Below are 18,744 nucleotides of genomic sequence, written 5' to 3'. Positions count from 1 at the left end.
AGGCAGGAGAACCACCAGTTCAAAACCAGCCTCAGCAATTTAGGGAGGCCTTAGGCAGCTCAGTGAAACATTGTTTCCAAATGAAATACAAAAAAGGTGTGGGGATGTGACTCAGGATTAGGCCCCACTGGGTTCAATCCCCCATACCAAAAATAAAAAAGCACTAAGCAAGTTTTTTTTTTTTTTTTTTTTTTTTAATGTTGACTTTTATCACTACAAAGTAGTAAGAAGCTGAAGTAGCAATTTGTTTTTCAGAAAAACCGTAAATGGGAGGAGCTATCTAAATTCAACTATAGGACCTGTGGAAGGAATCTCAACCTCTCTGCAGAAGTTAGGAGGAAGGAGAACTGTGTGCTCTCGGGCATCCCCTTGGTGTGTCTTTAGTCAATATCCCCGGGTTCAGTTTATTGTGTGAAAACTCCCTCCACTGATATCTGGCCTGGTAGGAGGAAGACAGGGTGTACAGTGACAGACACAGAAGGGGCTGGGATTCAAACCATAGTCTTCCTTCAACTTCAGTCCTGGCTGTCATGTCCTACCCTCTATGGAAACAGGTAGTTGGCCTAAAAAGTTATTGCTTATGTCAATTAAAATGAAGATGTCCATAGAAGCTAGAGTAAGATAAAGGAAAGGGGGAGACAAAGATAGAGTAACATAAAGAAGCAAGCAAATATAATTTAATGGATGAGTGAAAAGAGGTCAAGTGGATAGAGGAAGGAGAATGGGAGACGGCTGTGAGGCCCAGAGGGAAATGGAGGAGAAAAAAGGAGGGATCATGAACTGATTTCCTTGTATATATGAGTTGGTCAGGATGAACCCAACCAGTATGGATAACTACAAAGCTCATATTTAAACAAACAAACAAACAAACAAACAAACAAACAAACAAACAAACAAACCAACAAAAAGGCTAGGAAAGAAGAGAGACCCAGGGCATGGAAATGGACGACAATGTGACCTATCTGTTTTGGTTTTAATGTGTCCCCCAAAATCCCAAAGTTCATGTGTTGTAAATCCAATCCCCCAGGCAGTAGTATTGAGAGGTGGGGATGTGTCCTGAGTGCTCCACCCCCATGCGTGGGTTAATGAAGGGCCTTAGCTACCTTGGGAGTGGTTCCTGATAAAAGGATGATTCAGACCTCTTCCCTCTCTTGGCGGCACATACTCTTGTCCTTCCACCTGCAGTCAGGAAATGTCTCAGCGAGAAGATCCTTACCAGATATGAACCCCTCAGCCTTGGGCTTCCCATCCCCAGACTGTAGCAAATAAATCCCCATGCTTTATAAATTAAAAAAAAAAAAAAAATGAAGTCCTATCTGTGGGTCCTGGGAGGCAGTGCCAAGGTGACTGGTCCCTCTTCAGGTGCCACCTGCTGAGGTGCTGGCTGCTTAGGGAGGGCTGGACAGGGGAGAGCACAGCACCACAAGCACTGTGCACGTCATTTGCTCCTGGAGGAACTTGGTTTATCCCTCATGAACACAATTTCTGTTGTAAAGCACGCTACCTGTTTCAGGATTTACATGATGCCTTTCCATGACCAGTTTTTGAAAATGAACTTAATGGAGCGGTAGCTAGAGGAGAAAAGAATGCTGCTCCCATAGTTATTCCAGGAAACATAGCTAAGCACACATGTCCCTTTGCTGTGTCTGGTTTTGGTCAACCCCACCAGCTCGGAAGTAGCCTGTGACCACGAGTTCTTGGTTGGGTCTTATATCACAGAAATGTTCAGACGGTCTTCATAGGACCCTTCTGGCTGGCACTCAATAAACACTTTCCTGTTCAGCTGCTGATCCTAATCTAGAGGGTTATTTGCTCTGCGTTACTTATCCATTTTGCTCTAAAATGGAATGAAAAGCAATTCCTAAATCTGGTTACCTGTTCTGGGTGGCATTGGCCAAGGTAACAAGTAATGGAAGGGGAGAAGTCTCAGGGACTTGGGGAGGGTGACAGAAAGAGTCTCTCATCTCAATTTTGATGTCTTTATAGATAAAACACTGTGGGCTCTAGAAGGGTAACAAGTTACTGAATTTGGACACAATTTGAAAAGACAGGCAAAAGAAGCCAAGTTACAAAGTGCCCCTTTGTTTGAAGCTATAGACTGTGGAATTCACACCCACTTAAAGTGAGACCAGAGACTTATACATGCAGAGTGCACATTCATTCCAGTGTGGGCTCTTTAATGGAAAAGACTCTTCATTTCATTGGGCCGACTTTATCCCATGGAGTTTATATTATTCTTGCTTAGAGTGTTACCATATAATCCTTTTATGGAAGGATTTCTGGGACAGGGCCTTGGAGGTGAATAGCACCTCTGTCCTATACCCAGATGCTGTTGATTTAAAATCAGCACTAAAGCTGGACATGGTAGCACACACTTATAATTCCAGCAGCAGGGGAGGCTGAGGCAGGAGGATGGCGAGTTCAAAGACAGCTTCAGCTATTTAGCGAGGACCTAACCAACTCAGTGAGACCCTGTCTCTAAATAAAATGTATTTGCAAAGGGCTGGGGATGTGTTCAGTGGCTAAGCACCCCTAGGTTCATCCCAGGAACAGGGACAGAGCGGGCATGCTGTAGGTGGTTGGACTTCCATTGTCTGAGCTCCACCCTCCTGTGATGCTGGCCTTGGCAATGTCAGCACTTTCCTCATAGCTGTAAATTGGGCGCTAGCAGCGATGCTGATGCAAACATCCTTGTGAAAAAACAACCTCGAGGCTTTCTTCAGCATTTGAATAAAAATTAGAAATTTTGCAAATGGTGGATCATTCATCAAACAACCAGTTTAGGAAATTGGATGAGATTATGTGTTCTGGCTTTCTACAAGCAAGACCATGCCATTTGACTTAGGGTGTTAATTCCTCACCTGTGGGAATAGAGAGGAGTGGGTGATAGGAAGAATACTGTAATGCACAAAGAAATGCTCACAGTAACTAAAGTAATCTAGAGATCACCAATCCACTGCCTCCTCTGCCCTGGTAGAAGCCCAACAGTCTCCTAACCAATTGCACAAACCTGAAAACACTGGCATTCACAAATGTGAAGACCTCCACTTCTCATTTCCATAACAAGTAGAGTGCTAGGGCCAGAGAACAGCTGAAAATCTGAGCAGCTTTATTTTGTGAAGTTACACTGATCCATCTTCCTTGGTGATAGCCAATGCAGGCCTGTCTGGGAGGATTTTGTGTTAGAAATTCTTGTTCAGCACTTTCCCTGCAGAGGTAGCCCTTTAGTAAATAGCAGTGACTAAATGCAGCAGGTTAGAGGCCTTCTTTCCTTCACACTCCTCCCCATGTGGCTGCTATTCCTGGTTCAGAAGCTGATTTTCTAGCAAATACCTCCCCACTCCCTTGCCCCTCTGCATTGCTATGGCACTTGTGTGTAGCTGACCTTGAAGGGCCTCAGTTCAGTAAGAAAATCTGATTACATCCTGCAGGGAACTCGCTCAAGCACTGCTCATCAGAACTACACAAACCTCATTATCTACTAAACCCTGAAGCCCGTTTCCTGCCCCTAGTCAGTAGATCACTTTTTCTCTCTCTCTGCCTCACTTAAAAATAAATCCAGTGTTCAGGGATCCCTTGAAACTTTTGCTTTCATATTGAAAACCAAATTTCCACTCATCAAGAAAAGTCAAGGGCTGGGGAGATAGCTCAGTTGGTAGAGTGCTTGCCTTGCAAGCACAAGGCCCTGGGTTCAATCCCCAGCACCGCAAAAAAAAAAAAAAAAAAAAAAAAAAAAAAAAGTCAAGAATCTCTCTAGTGCCAGTGACAAGCAGGCTGGTAGGGAAGGAGAATCGCAGGAGACCATATGGGAGGAAGTCCTGAGGTTGGGAGTGGAAGGTGCAGGAGAAGCAGAGAAGAACCCTCTCTGGGCTCTTCGGTTAGTTCTGTTTCTGAGCACTTTGCCTTTAAATTCACATCCCCAGGATCAAAAAGGCAAGTGGGAGTGCAGCCTTAGCTTCTCTTCCTCCCTGGAAATGTTTATCAGGAAAATAAACACTGCTACCATTTTCACTTTCAAATTCCTGGAAATGCCTGACTTCTCTGAGTGCAGGACTTGGGTCAGGAAAGACATGTAACCCCTTGTGGTAGGAGGCAAAGGTTCTCTTAGTCCTCAGAATGGGCTACCATGCCAAATTGGTAGCAATATGCTGGATCAGCAGCTACCACATCTGACCTCTCCCCAAACTGGAACTTGAGCCTCTCCCCAGATCCCACATGCTGAGGTTCCTGCTTTCCCAAGCATGAGGCGTTGCCCATCTCCTACACAGAGCTAAGTCTCCTTTGTTCTGAATCTGAGACTCTTTCATCTGAATCCAAAGTTTCTAGACAGTACACCCCATGCCCAAGAAAAACTGAACACGAGCCCAATACACAGGGGATCGTTGTCCCTGAAGTGAGAATGTCTACTGTGGCCCTGCGTGGTCCTCAGGAAAGAGCAGTAGTGAGAGCTGGAACCCTGAAGCCCTCGGCTTACATCTGAGTCCTAGTTGCTCCAAACACTGACACTTTAAACCTTGGGCCCTTTTCTTACCAGCTGCCCACTTTGGTCACTGTTGGAATGTGGTGGTGCCTGCTAAGTGAAATGACTCCACGGGCTTGGGACACAGGAAGGGTTGTGGGGTGGCCACTGTTGTTCCAGTTTTCTCCATCCTAAAGACCTCTCCTGCCTGTCCGCTTCTGCGATTCCCATACCCACGAGTTCTGCCACCTGCTCTTCTCACTCCTAAGCACCAGGCAGTCAGTCCTTCAAAGCTCCGTTGAGTTTCCCTTGTGAAGATGTCTTTCATTCCCACACTTCCCCACCTCTGAAACACAAATCCCTTTGACTCGTTCTGCCTTGGCGTGCAGTGACCACTTTGATTAGGCATCGGTGTCTCTGTAGCTCATCTGTGAACCCACAAAGTAAGATTTTGCCAGGCAATAGTTAGTAAGACGGCAATGTGCATAGAACATGGAAACAGATTGAGGGACCCACGACTGGGGGATGCAGTCCTGTGTGGGTTTCAGCCTCATCCCACATGGATGAGGGAAGGGTTATCTGGAGAGGACGGCACTGCTGGCAATAAATCAATTAATTACCAATAAACTTATCTAATCAATAAACACACAAAGCCAATACTCTTTTCAAATGGGAGGAATGTGACAGATTGGGCCATACCAGATCTGGCCTCTAATAAGATGGAGTAGCCCACCTCTCCTTTATTTATAGTAGCATAGTTAAAGGGGGCTGGGCCAGGAGTGGCTGCTTCTATGAGGAACAGGATGGGGTGGAGCTTGGGAAGCTATTTGCTCAGGGAACTAGCATATCATCAGATGGTAAGCCACTCCCCCATGGGACCACTTACTTCTAGACTATCTGGAACAGTCTATAATGGCTGCCAGTTCCTGGGAGTCAGGTCTCTGTATCCCATGACTTAACCAGGTCTGATTCTGCAAGATATAGATGGCTCCCCACATAGCCCCATAGGCTAGATTTAGGGCTGTGGAGCTTTGGCCCTTGAGATGGAGGTGTACTATGTGTGTCTTTGTGATTAATTCAGTCAGGTGTATACTTAAGTTTTTTTCAAAACCAGAAAAATCTCCTCAGATACTCAGTGCCCTGAATGATGCAGTCTGGCCTCTGGCCATGTAGAATTCAGGACATGTTCTCCCAGCATACTTAGACAAAGACAGTCTGCCTGCATCACATTCTGGAAGATTCAAGTGTGGTCCCTCTCTTAACCAAGGAAAATGTGAGCATGTTCCCTTCAGATTCAACCCCCACCTACGAGCTTCACTCCCTTCATCCTCCACAGTGAAGCAGGCCCATAGCTGGTGTGTCAGGCCCCACCCACTTTATCCATCCTTACAGGGACATCCAGGCAGAGACTCTAGAGTATCAGCATGTTTAAATCTCCTAAGAAGAGGAAATACATACAAGGAAAAATCTTACCTCTTCCTTTGTCTTAAATAAAAGAAAATGATATTTGAAGAGATTCATGGAGACTGTGTCTTATCCTTAGATCTATAACTAATTCGTGTAGTCACATGCTGGACTGTACATTGCCTTTCTCTATGTAGGTGAGTAAACTGAAGGATTTAGGTTTGCACCACCCAATGAGCTACACTAAAATCCTCAGAACATAAAAATGAAGCTATTCCCATGTAGATGAGCAAGGAATTCTGTTCCTATGTTAGAAGACATTTCAAAATTGCACTTTCTGTTTTGGCCATAACCCTCTAACATGACTCTCTGCTTCCCCTGATGTTCCTCATTGCCCTTGTGAATGTATTAAACATAATTTACCACCTTCTCTAATTTATCCTTCCTCAATCATTTTATTGCATTCGATTTTTCTTAGACATAAAATTTAAAGAACCTTTCAATCTACAACTTTCCCCACTGAAATCTACTATATTTCTTGCTGCCCTTCAGTATAGATAAGATGTGTCCTGAATTTTATTACCTTGCTTCCTTGGATCACATGCATTCCTTTCTCTCTCTCCCTCCCTCTTCTCCCCATCTCTCTCCCTCTTCCTTTTCCCCTCCATCACCCTCACCCCTTGCCTGCCATCCTTCCTTCCTTCCAACTGGAAATATCTATATCCATTAAGTAGAATTGCTGATGGTATTTAATCTTCCCTATTCTTTCAGTTGTGAATATGTCTATATTTTGCACTCACAGTCAGTTGTTTATTACACAGAGAAAAGAATCCCATGTTTGTTATTGTGTTGTCTGATCTCTGAACAGATTTCCAAACTCTTTTCTGGCAGCTAGTGCGGCTGATGAGAATCCCACATCTGACCTGATTTTCATTATTTTGGGTGTTCTGTGTCCTCCTTTGGGAAGGCACCAAGGTATCATTTTAGCTTTGGTGTTTTATCATTTCAGGAGCATATTTCTAGAATTTGATCTTTAGTTATAACACTCTTCAGTAGCTTCTGGTGCATACAAACATATTTCAGTGATGGATGGTAAATTGAGAGACTGAGGATATAATAAAGTCTCATTTTGCTTAATCAATGAGACAAAAACATGATAAACTAAATGAAGAACTGTTAATTTCTATACTCTGCAATCAATTTACAGAAAAAGCTTTGAGAATATAATAGGTATCACGACTGAATGTAAATGCACATAACAATGGGAAATAAAGTGAACTGGATTCCTATGTTTTATAATGGGGATTGTTAATAGTGCCTCAACCTGATCACTATCATAAAAAATCTTAGTTTTGATTTGTATTTCTCTAATTGCTAGAGATGTTGAGCATTTTTTCATGTATTTGTTGATGGAATGTGTATCTTCTGTGAAGTGTCTATTCAGTTCCTTAGCCCATTTATTGATTGGGTTATTTTTTTTATTGGTGTTACCTTTTTTTGAGTACTTTATATATCCTGGAGATTAGTGCTCTATCTGAGATGCGTGTGGTAAAGATTTTCTCCCATTCTGTAGACTCTCTTTTCACATTATTGATTGTTTTTTGAAGTGAAAAAGCTTTTTATTTTAAGTCTGTCCCATTTATTGATTCTTGATTTTACTCGTTGCACTTCTGAAATCTTGTTAAGGAAGTCAAATCCTAGGCCGATGTGTTGAAGACTTGAGCCTACTTTTTCTTCTATTAGGTGCAGGGTCTCTGTTCTAGTGCATAAGTCTTTGACCCACTTTGAGTTGAGTTTCATTAATTTCATTTTGTTACATGTGGATTTCCAGTTTTCCAGCACCATTTGTTGAAAACATTCTTTTCTCCAGTGAAGGTTTTGGCACCTTTGTCTAGTATGAGATAACTGCATGTATGTGGGTTTGTCTCTGTGTCTTCTATTTTGTGCCATTGGTCAACCTGTCTATTTTGGTGCCTACACCACGCCGTTTTTGTTACTATTGCTCTGCAGTATAATTTAAGGTCCTGTATTGTGATGCCTCCTGCTTCACTCTTCTTGCTAAGGATTGCTTTGACTATTCTGGGTCTCTTATTTTTCCAAATGAATTTCATGTTTGCTTTTTCTATTTCTTTGCCAAATGTCATTGGAATTTTTTTTTTTTTAATGTTGGAGCAAAATAGTATTTAATTCATTGAAATTCATGTTAAAAATTAAAACACAAACTTTATTAGCTAAAAAATTTAGAGACTAAATGAAGGATGTTAAAATTCACCACATGCGGCCTTGTGAAAATTCAGATCAACAGCTCTGAGGAAACACTCATTTTCTTCTCCCTTAAGGATGTTGCAGTTTTGCATTACCCATTTTTAATGAATGAGGCTGTAATGCTATGAAGTGTCAAGCTGAAATATATTAACAACTTTTCCAAAAAGTATTTTCAAATTTTCAAGGAGACAGATGAAGTTTGTCAAATTTGTCTAACATCAAATAACATTGAGGACTTCAAACATACCCCACTATGAATATTTATGAATATTTTCATGAACTGGACAGTTCCTTTCTCCTTAAGGATTGATAGGTAAAATGTTTCATTTCACATACTCTGTCATGGAATTTTAAATGGAATTGCATTAAATCTGTATAATGCTTTTGGTAGTATGGCCATTTTGACAATATTTAATTCTGCCTATCTAAGAGCATGGGAGAGTTTTCCATCTTCTAAGGTCTTCTTCCATTTCTGTCTTTAGTGTTCTGTAGTTTTCATTGTAGAGGTCTTTCACCTCTTTTGTTAGGTTGATTCTGAAGTATTTTATTTTATTTTTTGAGGCTATTGTGAATGGGATAGTTTTCCTAATTTCTGGATTCATCACTTATGTATAGGAATGCATTTGAATTATGGGTGTTGACTTTTATCCTGCTACTTTGCAGAATTCATTTATTGGTTCTAGAAGTTTTCTGGTGAAGTTTTTGGATCTTGTAAATATAGAATTACACTATCAGCAAAGAGTGATAATTTGCTTTCCTCTTTTCCTGTTTGTATCTTTTAAATTTCTTTCTTCTGATTTTTCTGGCTAGGGTTTCAAGGGTGATGTTGAATAGAAGTGGTGAAACAGGATATCCTTCTCTTGTTCCAGTTTTTAGAGGGAATTCTTGAAATTCTTCTCCATTTACAATGATATTGGCCTTGGGTTTAGCATATATAGATTTTTACAATGTTATGTTCCTACTATCCCTAGTTTTTATAGTGTATTGACCATGCGTATTGTCAAATGCTTTTTCTGAATCTATTGAGATGATCATGTGATTCTTGTCTTTAAGTCTATTGATGTGATGAATTATGTTTATTGATTTCTGCATGTTCAACCAAACTTGTATCAGTAGAATGAACCCCACTTGACCATGATGCACTGTGTTTTTAATGTTTTTGTATGTGATTTGCAAGAATCTTTGCATCTGTGTTCATCAATGATATTGGTCTGATATTTTCCTTCCTTGATGTGTCTTTGATTTTGGTATCAAGGTGATTCTAGACTCAGAATGGGTTTGGAAGGGTTTCCTCCTTTTCCATTTCAGGGAATAATTTGAGAAGTATTGGTGTTAATACTTCTTTGAAGGTCTTTAACATACTCAGTTGAGAATCTGTCTGGTCCTGGACTTTCTCAATTGGTAGGCTTTTGCTGGTGTCTTCTATTTCATTGCTTAAAACTTATCTGTTTAAATTGAGTATGTCCTCCTGATTCAGTTTGGGTAGGTCATATGTCTCTAGAAACTTGATGTCTTCAAGATTTTCTATTTTATTGGAGTATAAATTTTCAAAATAGTTTCTGATTATCTTCTGTATTTCAGTAGTTTTCATCATGATTGTGGGAAGCCATACTTATCTAACAGAATCAGACGGTTCCCTGTCTAGTTCCCCTAAGAGAATGGCTCCCCTAACTCCACCCTATCCTGTCCATCACAGAAGAAGCTCCTCCCAGTCTTGGCCCCCTTTACCTGTGTGTCTATAAATAAAAGAGAGTTGGGCTACTCCATGTTGTTTTTAGAGGCCAGACTTGGTATGGCCAGACCCATCACGTCCCCTCTCATTTTAAAAAGAATATCTGGCTCTTGTGTGTTTGTTGAGTAGATAAGTTTATGAGGAATTAATGGATAAACAGCCAACATCATCCTCCAGCTGTTAACCCTTTTTTCAAGCACGCAGGATGTGGCTGAGAGACTCCCACAATAATGTTACCTTTTTCAACATGAATTTTAGTAATTTGAGTTTCTCTCTCCTTCTCTTCATTAGCGTGGCTAAGTGTTTATCAATTTTATTTATTTATTCATAGAACCAACTTTTTGTTTTGTCAATTTTTTGAATTGTTTCTTTTGTTTCAATTTCATTGATTTCAGTTCTGATTTTTATTATTTCCTGTCTTCAGCTTTTAGTGTTGATTTGTGCTTATTTTTCTAGGGCTTTGAAATGTAATGTCAGATCATTTATTCCTTGACTTCCTGTTCTTTTAATGAATGAGCTCAAGGCAGTGAACTTTCTGTTTGCAACACCTTCATAGTGTCTCAGAGATTTTTGATATGTTGTATTTGTGTTCTCAATTACCTCTAAGTATTTTTTAATTTCATCCCTGTTTTCTTCTGCTATCCATTCATCATTCAATAGTGCATTATTTAGTCTTCAGGTATAACAGTAGCTTCTACTTTTTATTCTATCATTGATTTCTAATTTAATTTCATTATAATCTAATAGAATTCAGGGTATTATCTCTATTTTTTGTATTTGGTGAGAGTTGCTTTTTGACATAAGATATAGTCTATTTTGGAGAAGGATTCATGTGCTGCTGAGAAGAAAGTATATTTGCTCAATGATGGATGAAATATTGTATATATGTCTGTCAGGTCTAAATTATTGATGTATCTTTTTGTACTATAGTTTCTTTGTTTAGTTTTTGTTTGGAGGATAGCTCCAGCAGTGAGAGACATGTGTTCAAGTCACCCAGTATTATTGCACTGTGATCTGATTCTTGAAATTGAGAAGGGTTTGTTTAATGTACATAGATGCTCCATTATTTGGAGCACATGTATTTATGATTGTTGTGTTTTGCTGATGTATCATTCCTTTAAGCAGTATGAAATATCCTTCTTTGTCCCTTCTGATTAACTTTGGCTTGAAGTTCACTTTCTCTGATATGAGGATGAAAACCCCTGCTTGTTTACACAATCTATATGACTGATATGTTTACTTTCGCAGTCTTTTACCTTCAGTCTGTGGATGTCTTTGCCTATGAGGTGAGTCTCTTGGAGACAGCATATTGTTTGGTCTTATTTTCTAATACAAGTATATGCCAGTATGTGTCTTTTGATTGGCAAGTTTAGGCCATCAACATTCAAGGTTATTATTGAGACACGATTTTTATTTCTGGTCATTTTAGTTTATTTCTGGTGTTTAATTTGACTCAGTTCACCATTTGATTGACTATTCTTTTAGTGTAGTTGCTCCTTTTGCTGATTTTTGCTTTGTAGTATCTGGGTTGAGAAATCAAGAGATTTGAATTGGTTTCCCCATATACATAATCTGATATTTTTTCTCTCATGGTCTTTAAAATTCAAACTTTATTCTGTATGCTATTCATTCTCATTGTAATGTGACTTGGTGTGGGTCTGTTGTATTTTTGTACATTCTGCGTCCTGTAAGCCTCTTGTATTTGATTTTCCATTTCAGTCTTATGTTTGGGAAATTTTCTGATATTATTTCATTGCCAAGATTATGCATTCCTTTGGTTTGTTCCTCCACACATTTATCTATCCCAACAAATCTTAAATTTGGTCTTTTCATATTACCCCATAATTCTTGGAACTTCTCTTCATGGTTTTTTACCATCTTCTCTGTGTGTTCAAATTTATCTTCAAGATTATATATTTTGTCTTCATTGCCTGAGGTTCTGTCTTCTAAGTGGTCTAGTCTGTTTTTTTTAAATTTATTTTTATTGTAAAAAAATGGGATACATCTTGTTTCTCTGTTCGTACATGAAGTAGAGGCATACCATTTGTGTAATTGTACATTTACATAGGGTAATGGTTTTTGATTCATTCTGTTATTTTTTTCTCCCCCCCCACCCCTCCCACTCCTCTTTTCCCTCTATACAGTCCCTCCTTCCTCCATTCTTGCCCCACTCTAACCCTCAATTATGTGTCATCATGTGCTTATCAGCGAGATCATTCATCCTTTGGTTTTCTGAGATTGGCTTATCTCACTTAGCATGATATTCTCTAATTTCATCCATTTGCCTGTGAATGCCATAATTTTATTATTTTTTTATGGCTGAGTAATATTCCATGGTATATATATAGCGCAGTTTCTTTATCCATTCATCAATTGAAGAGCATCTAGGTTGGTTCCACAATCTGGCTATTGTGAATTGAGCAGCTATGAACATTGATGTGGCTGTATCTCTGTAGTATGCTGATTTTAAGTCCTTTGGGTATAGGCCAAGAAGTAGGATAGCTGGGTCAAATGGTGGTTCCATTCCAAGTTTTCTAAGGAATCTCCACACTGCTTTCCAGAGTGGCTGCACTAATTTGAACCCCACCAACAATGTATGAGTGTACCTTTTTCCCCACATCCTCGCCAACACCTATTGTTGCTTATGTTCTTGATAATTGCCATTCTAATTGGGGTGAGATGAAATCTTAGGGTAGTTTTGATTTGCATTTCTCTTATTACTAGAGATGCTGAACATTTTTTCATATATCTGTTGATTGCTTGTACATCTTCTTCTGTGAAGTGTCTGTTCATTTCCTTAGCCCATTTGTTGATTGGGTTATTTGTATTCTTGGTGTAGAGTTTTTTGAGTTCTTTATAGATTCTGGAAATTAGTGCTCTATCTGAAGTATGATTGGCAAAGATATTCTCCCACTCTGTAGGCTCTCTCTTCGCATTGCTGACAGTTTTCTTTGCTGAGAGAAAGCTATTTAGTTTGAATGTATCCCAGTTATTGATTCTTGCTTTTATTTCTTGTGCTATGGGAGTCCTGTTAAGGAAGTCTGCTCCTAAGCTGACATGTTGAAGATTTGGACCTACTTTTTCTTCTATAAGATGCAGGGTCTCTTGTCTGATTCCGAAGTCCTTGATCCATTTTGAGTTGAGTTTTGTGCAGGGTGAGAGATGAGAGAATTTCATTCTGTTGCATATGGATTTCCAGTTTTCCCAGTACCATCTGTGGAAGAGACTATCTTTCTCCATTGCATATTTTTGGCACCTTTGTCTAGTATGAGAAAATTGTATTTATTTGGGTTTGTGTCCATGTCCTCTATTTTTTACCATTGATCTACCTGTCTATTTTGGTACCAATACCATGCTGTTTTTGTTACTATTGCTTTGTAGTATAGTTGAAGTTCTGGTATTGTGATACCCTCTGCTTCACTCTTTCTGCTAAGGATTGCTTTAGCTATTCTGGGTTTCTTATTCTTCCAGATGAATTTCATGATTGCTTGCTCTATTTCTATAAGTTACGTCATTGGGATTTTAATTGGAATTGCATTGAATCTTTATGGCACTTTTGGTAGTATGGCCATTTTGACAATATTAATTTGGCCTATCCAAGAACATGGGAGATCTTTCCATCTTCTAAGGTTTTCTTTAATTTCTTTCTTTAGTGTTCCGTAGTTCTCATTGTAGAGGTCTTTCACCTCTTTTGTGAGATTGATTCCCAGGTATTTTATTTTTTTTGAAGCTATTGTGATTGAGGTAGTTTTCCTAACTTCTCTTTCTGAAGATTCATCACTCATGTATAAAAATGCATTGGATTTATGAGCATTGATCTTGTAACCTGCTACTTTACTGAATTCACTTATGAGTTCTAGAAGTTTTCTGGTGGAATTTCCCAGTTCCTCTAAATATATAATCATGTCATCAGCAAATAGGGATAGTTTCAGTTCTTTTTTCCTATTCATATCCCTTTAATATCTTTGGTCTGTCTAATTGCTCTGGCTAGAGTTTTGAGGACAATGTTGAATAGAAGTGGTGAAAGAGGATATCCCTGCCTTGTTCGAGTTTTTAGGGGGAATGCTTTCAGTTTTTCACCATGTAGAAATATATTGGCCATGGGCTTAGCGTAGATGGTCTTTACAATGTTAAGGAATGTTCCCACTATCCCTATTTTTTTAGTGTTTTGAGCATGAAGGGATACTGTGTTTTATCAAATGTTTTTTCTGCATCTATTGAAATAATCATGTGATTCTTGACTGTAAGTCTGTCGATATGGTGAATTACATTTATTGATTTCCGAATGTTGAACCAACCTTTCATCCCTGGGATAAAACCCACTTGATCATGGTGCACTATTGTTTTAATATATTTTTGTATGTGATTTGATAAAATTTTGTTGAGAAGTTTTGCGTCAATGTTCATTAAGGATATTGGTCTGAAATTTTCTTTCCTCAGTGTGTCTCTGTTGGATCTTTCTTTTTAATACAATCTGTCAGTATATGTCTTTTGATTGATGAGTTCAGGCCATTAACATTCAGGTTTATTATTGAGATATGATTTATATTCCCAGTCATTTGACTCATTTTCTTTTTCTTTTCTTTCTTTTTTTTTTTTTTTTGGATACTAATTGGTTTCTCCTTTATTTGGCTATTCCTTTAGGGCAGTTCCTCCCTTTGCTGATATACATTGTTGTTTTTCATCTCTTCCTCATGGAATAATTTGCTGAGAATATTCTGTAATGCCGGCTTTCTTTTTGTAAATTCTTTTAGCTTTTGTTTAACATGGAAGGATTTTATTTCGTCATCAAATCTGAAGGTAAGTTTTGCTGGGTATAAGATTCTTGGTTGGCATCCGTTTTCTTTCAGGGCTTGAAAAATGTTGTTCCAGACCCTTCTAGCTTTTAGGATCTGGGTTAAAAAATCTGCTGATATCTGTATTGGTTTCCCCCTGAATGTAATTTGATTCTTTTCTCTCACAGCCTTTAAAATTCTGTCTTTATTTTTTGTGTTAGGTATTTTCATTATAATGTGCCTTGGTGTGGGTCTTTTGTAATTTTGTGTATTTGGAGTCCTGTAAGCCTCTTGTACTTGATTTTCCATTTAATTCTTCAGATTTGGGAAATTTTCTGATATTATTTCATTGAACAGATTACTCATTCCTTTGGTTTGTTTTGTAAGCCTTCCTCTATCCTAATAATTCTTAATTTTAGCCTTTTCATGATATCCCATAGTTCTTGTAGATTGTGTTCATGATTTCTTACCATCTTCTCTGTTTGGTCAACTTTGTTTTCAAGATTAAATAATTTGTCTTCAATATCTGAGGTTCTGTCTTCCAGGTGTTCTATCCTATTGGTTATTCTTTCTATGGAGTTTTTAATTTGGTTTATTGTTTCCTTCATTTCAAGGATTTTTGTTTTTTTTTTAATCAATATCTCTAATTCTTTAATGAAATGATCTTTTGCTTCCTGTATTTGCTCTTTTAACTATTGATTGGTGTGATCATTTAATGCCTGCATTTGCTCTTTCATCACATCATTCAATGCCTGCATTTGCTCTTTCTTCTCCTCATTTGCTTCCCTGATCATTTTAATTATGTACATTTTGAACTCCCTTTCTGACATTTCTTCTGCCATGCTGTCATTGGATTTTATTGCTATACCATCTAGGTTTGTTTGGAACATTTTCTTCCCTTGTTTTCTCATATGGCTCAGGTATCTACCCCTGTAGTAGTGAAACTCTGGGATAGTGCAGATTTCTTCTATTGGCTAATATTGTCTCTGTAGACTTTCAATAACTCACCTCTTAGCCTTCAGTAGCCTGAAGTCTTTGTGGAACTTGATAATGCGATGCTCCACTAGGAAGCTGCCCCTCTAGGGGTGGTGGCCTTCAGGTGGGATATATTCCCTGTTAGTCAGCAGAGGTGCCTCCATTTGTTGACTGATGATCAGCCAAAGGGGAACTAGACTGCAGACCCAGGCACATCTGATCTGGGCCTGTTTCTCTGGTTCTACTGCCCTGGTAGGAAAGCCTTGCCCAGCAGGGAAGACTCACCTGGTGGGGAAGTTTCGCTGGGCAGCTCTCCTCCAAGAAGTTCCCTTTGGTCCAGAACTACCACCTGGACTGGGAGGTCCTCCTCTGTGATGTTCCCAGGGGTCCTGACCTACCGCCTGCTCTGGGGAACCTGGCCCTGCAACGGACTCCCTCACTGAGGGACCCTCCTCTGCTACGTTCCCGGGGGGACAGAGCTACCTCCTGGGCCTCGGACCCTCATTCTGTGTTGAAGCCTCTTGCTATGTGGCCCTCCTCTGCACTGCTCCCAGTTGACTGGGTTCTCGGCTCCAGCAGGGGAGTCTCACTGGGCCACTCTACTCCACGAAGTTCCCTGCGTTTCGGGACTATTGTCCCATCTGGGGAGCCGGACCAGTGGGAGAGACTCACCAGATGGCTCTGAGTTGGTCCTGAGTCTCTCAATACCTCCTCTTCTTGACTCCTGGGTCTTGTGAAAGGTCCTCTAGCCTCCTGTAGGTGTCTCAGGAAGGGAGCTGCCCTTCCAATGATGATGGCCATGCTCTCAGGAGTAATTCAAAATGCCTGCACCAGCCTATAAAGAAGCCTCTAGCTAGCTCCACAATGCAGGTGGGCTGGCTCATCTGCCAACTCACTCTGCGATGGTGACAGACCTCAGCATGGTGGTTGGGTGGGGTTGCTCAGTGATGGTGTCTGTCTTCGGCCTGGTGGTTGGGTGGGTTGGCTGCCTGCCGCCTACCTCTGCAAGGCAGGCAGGTTGGGTGCCTGCCTGCTGCCTCCGTGATGCAGGCGGCCTGCCTCATCCTCCAGCTTGCTCTGCGACTGTGACAGACCAGTGATGGCACCCGTCCTTGGTGCAGGGGTCAGGCGGGGTCTGTGGTCTAGTCTGTTGATGATACTTTCCATTGAACTTTTAATTTGGTTTATTGTTTCCTTCATTTTGAGGATTTCCCCTTGATTTCTTTTCAGAATATTTATCTCTTTATTGAAGTGATCTTTCACCTCCTGAAATATATTTCTGATCTCACTCCTTACATTGTCCTTTATGTCACAGCTTAGTTTAACTGTATACTTTCTACACTACTTCCTTGACATTTCTTGTACTGTGTTGTCAATGGATTCTATTAATGGAGCATGTTGATTTGTTTGGGGCACTTTTTTCCCTTGTTAATTCATGTTGTTTGTGCATCTTTCCATCTAGCACGATGGATCTGAAGCAGTACAGTTTCTATCCTGTAGATTATAATGTTCTGGCAGGTTTCCAGTACCTTGCCTTTAAGGGGGGAGACCAATATTAACAGCACCCAATGAAAATAATATACAGCTTCAAATCAAATAGCTCCTATTAAGACGTCTACAGTTCTGTCACGATAAACAGAAATGATGTGTTCAATTATGGTCTACGATATAAACAGTAAGTTTGCAAATGGGTTTAGAATTTCAAATCATAGACAAAGTGAACATAGGAGGAGTAGGATGTGATGTTTATGAGGAAGGAGAAGAGAAGATAGAAGTAAAAAATTGTAAGAAGAGTGAAAGAGGAATCAATAAAGGTTGACTGTTAACCAGAGAAAGGAGAGAAAGAGAATCCATGGAAACAGATAAGTGAGAGAAAATATCTTTTTTAATATATACATACATATATATAAATTTTAAAAATTAAAAAGTAAAATGTAAAAATAAAAGAATGTGCAAAAAAGCTGTAATATATTATTCAGACATCTTAGTCCTCAATAAACTGATGCTAGAAAAAAATACTTGTTTTCAAAAATGGTAAAGATGAGAGGTGGGGGGAGAGGGGAAGGACTCTATGGAGAATTGGACAATTGTTTCCATTGGATTTCAAGTTTCTCTGCTTCCCTTCTTAGTCGATAGGTGGAGTTTTCTGAGTTTTATGGTAGTTCCACCCTCAGAATGGTGAGCATTGCTAGGGTAGAGGAGGGTTAGTCCTGGTGAGATACAGCAATTGCTTGTCCATGTTGGAAGACTACAACCCAGGCATCTCTCTTGGGTTCCATTCCTGTGATTTAGGAGCCTGATCTTAGCCTTTACCTCACCTGAAGACCCCACAAATCCAGATTTCTGATTTAGTCTCCACACTTGTTCTCTCCCAGCCCCACATCCTTGAATTCTTGCTCAAGCACTTCTCTCCCAGGTCCTGAGAGATGGGCTCTGGGTTCTGTGTACTGGTTGCGGAAAGCTGTTCTGTATCTGGTGGATCAAGACCAAGAGCTGAGACCTGCAGGCCAGTTGTGTAGCTGAGAATGCTGGCTAAGGAGGGCTTGGGACCCTGGGTGTTAGGGAGCTGGAGGCTACCGATGGGTGCCAAACTGGTGCCAGACCTGTTGGGACCAGGTGTGGAATGGTGGCAGTGTGGAAGCAGCAGAGTCCCAACTTCTCTAATTCTATTCAACATACTATGAAAGTTCTAGCCAGTGCATTTGTACAGAAAAATAAAAGTCATCTAAATTGGAAAAAAAAGTCATCTCTTTTCTCAAGTGAAATGATTTATAAAGAGAGACAACCCTAAGAATTCCATGAATGCATAAAATCAGTTAGTACTAGTAAATGAATTTGGCATATAGTAACAACACACAAAAATTAGTTGTGTTTCTATGGATGAACAGTGAACAACCTAACTAGGAAATTTAAATAATTCTTTTCACAATATCTTCAAAAAGAATAAAATTAATAAAAGAGATGAAAGACTGAAAGCCACAAAATGCTGCTGGTAGAAATTAAAGAAGCCTGAAAAAGTAAAATCCCATATTTTTTGGTTAAAAGATATAATTTTGTCAAAATATCAAGGCTTTTAAAGGTGATCTACAGATTTAATTCTTTCCCAATCAAAACATCAATGGAAATTTTTAGAG

The sequence above is a fragment of the Sciurus vulgaris genome, assembly GCF_902686455.1.
Source record: "Sciurus vulgaris genome assembly, chromosome: 6".
NCBI lineage: Eukaryota > Metazoa > Chordata > Mammalia > Rodentia > Sciuridae > Sciurus > Sciurus vulgaris.
Note: the sequence above shows the minus strand (reverse complement) of the source record.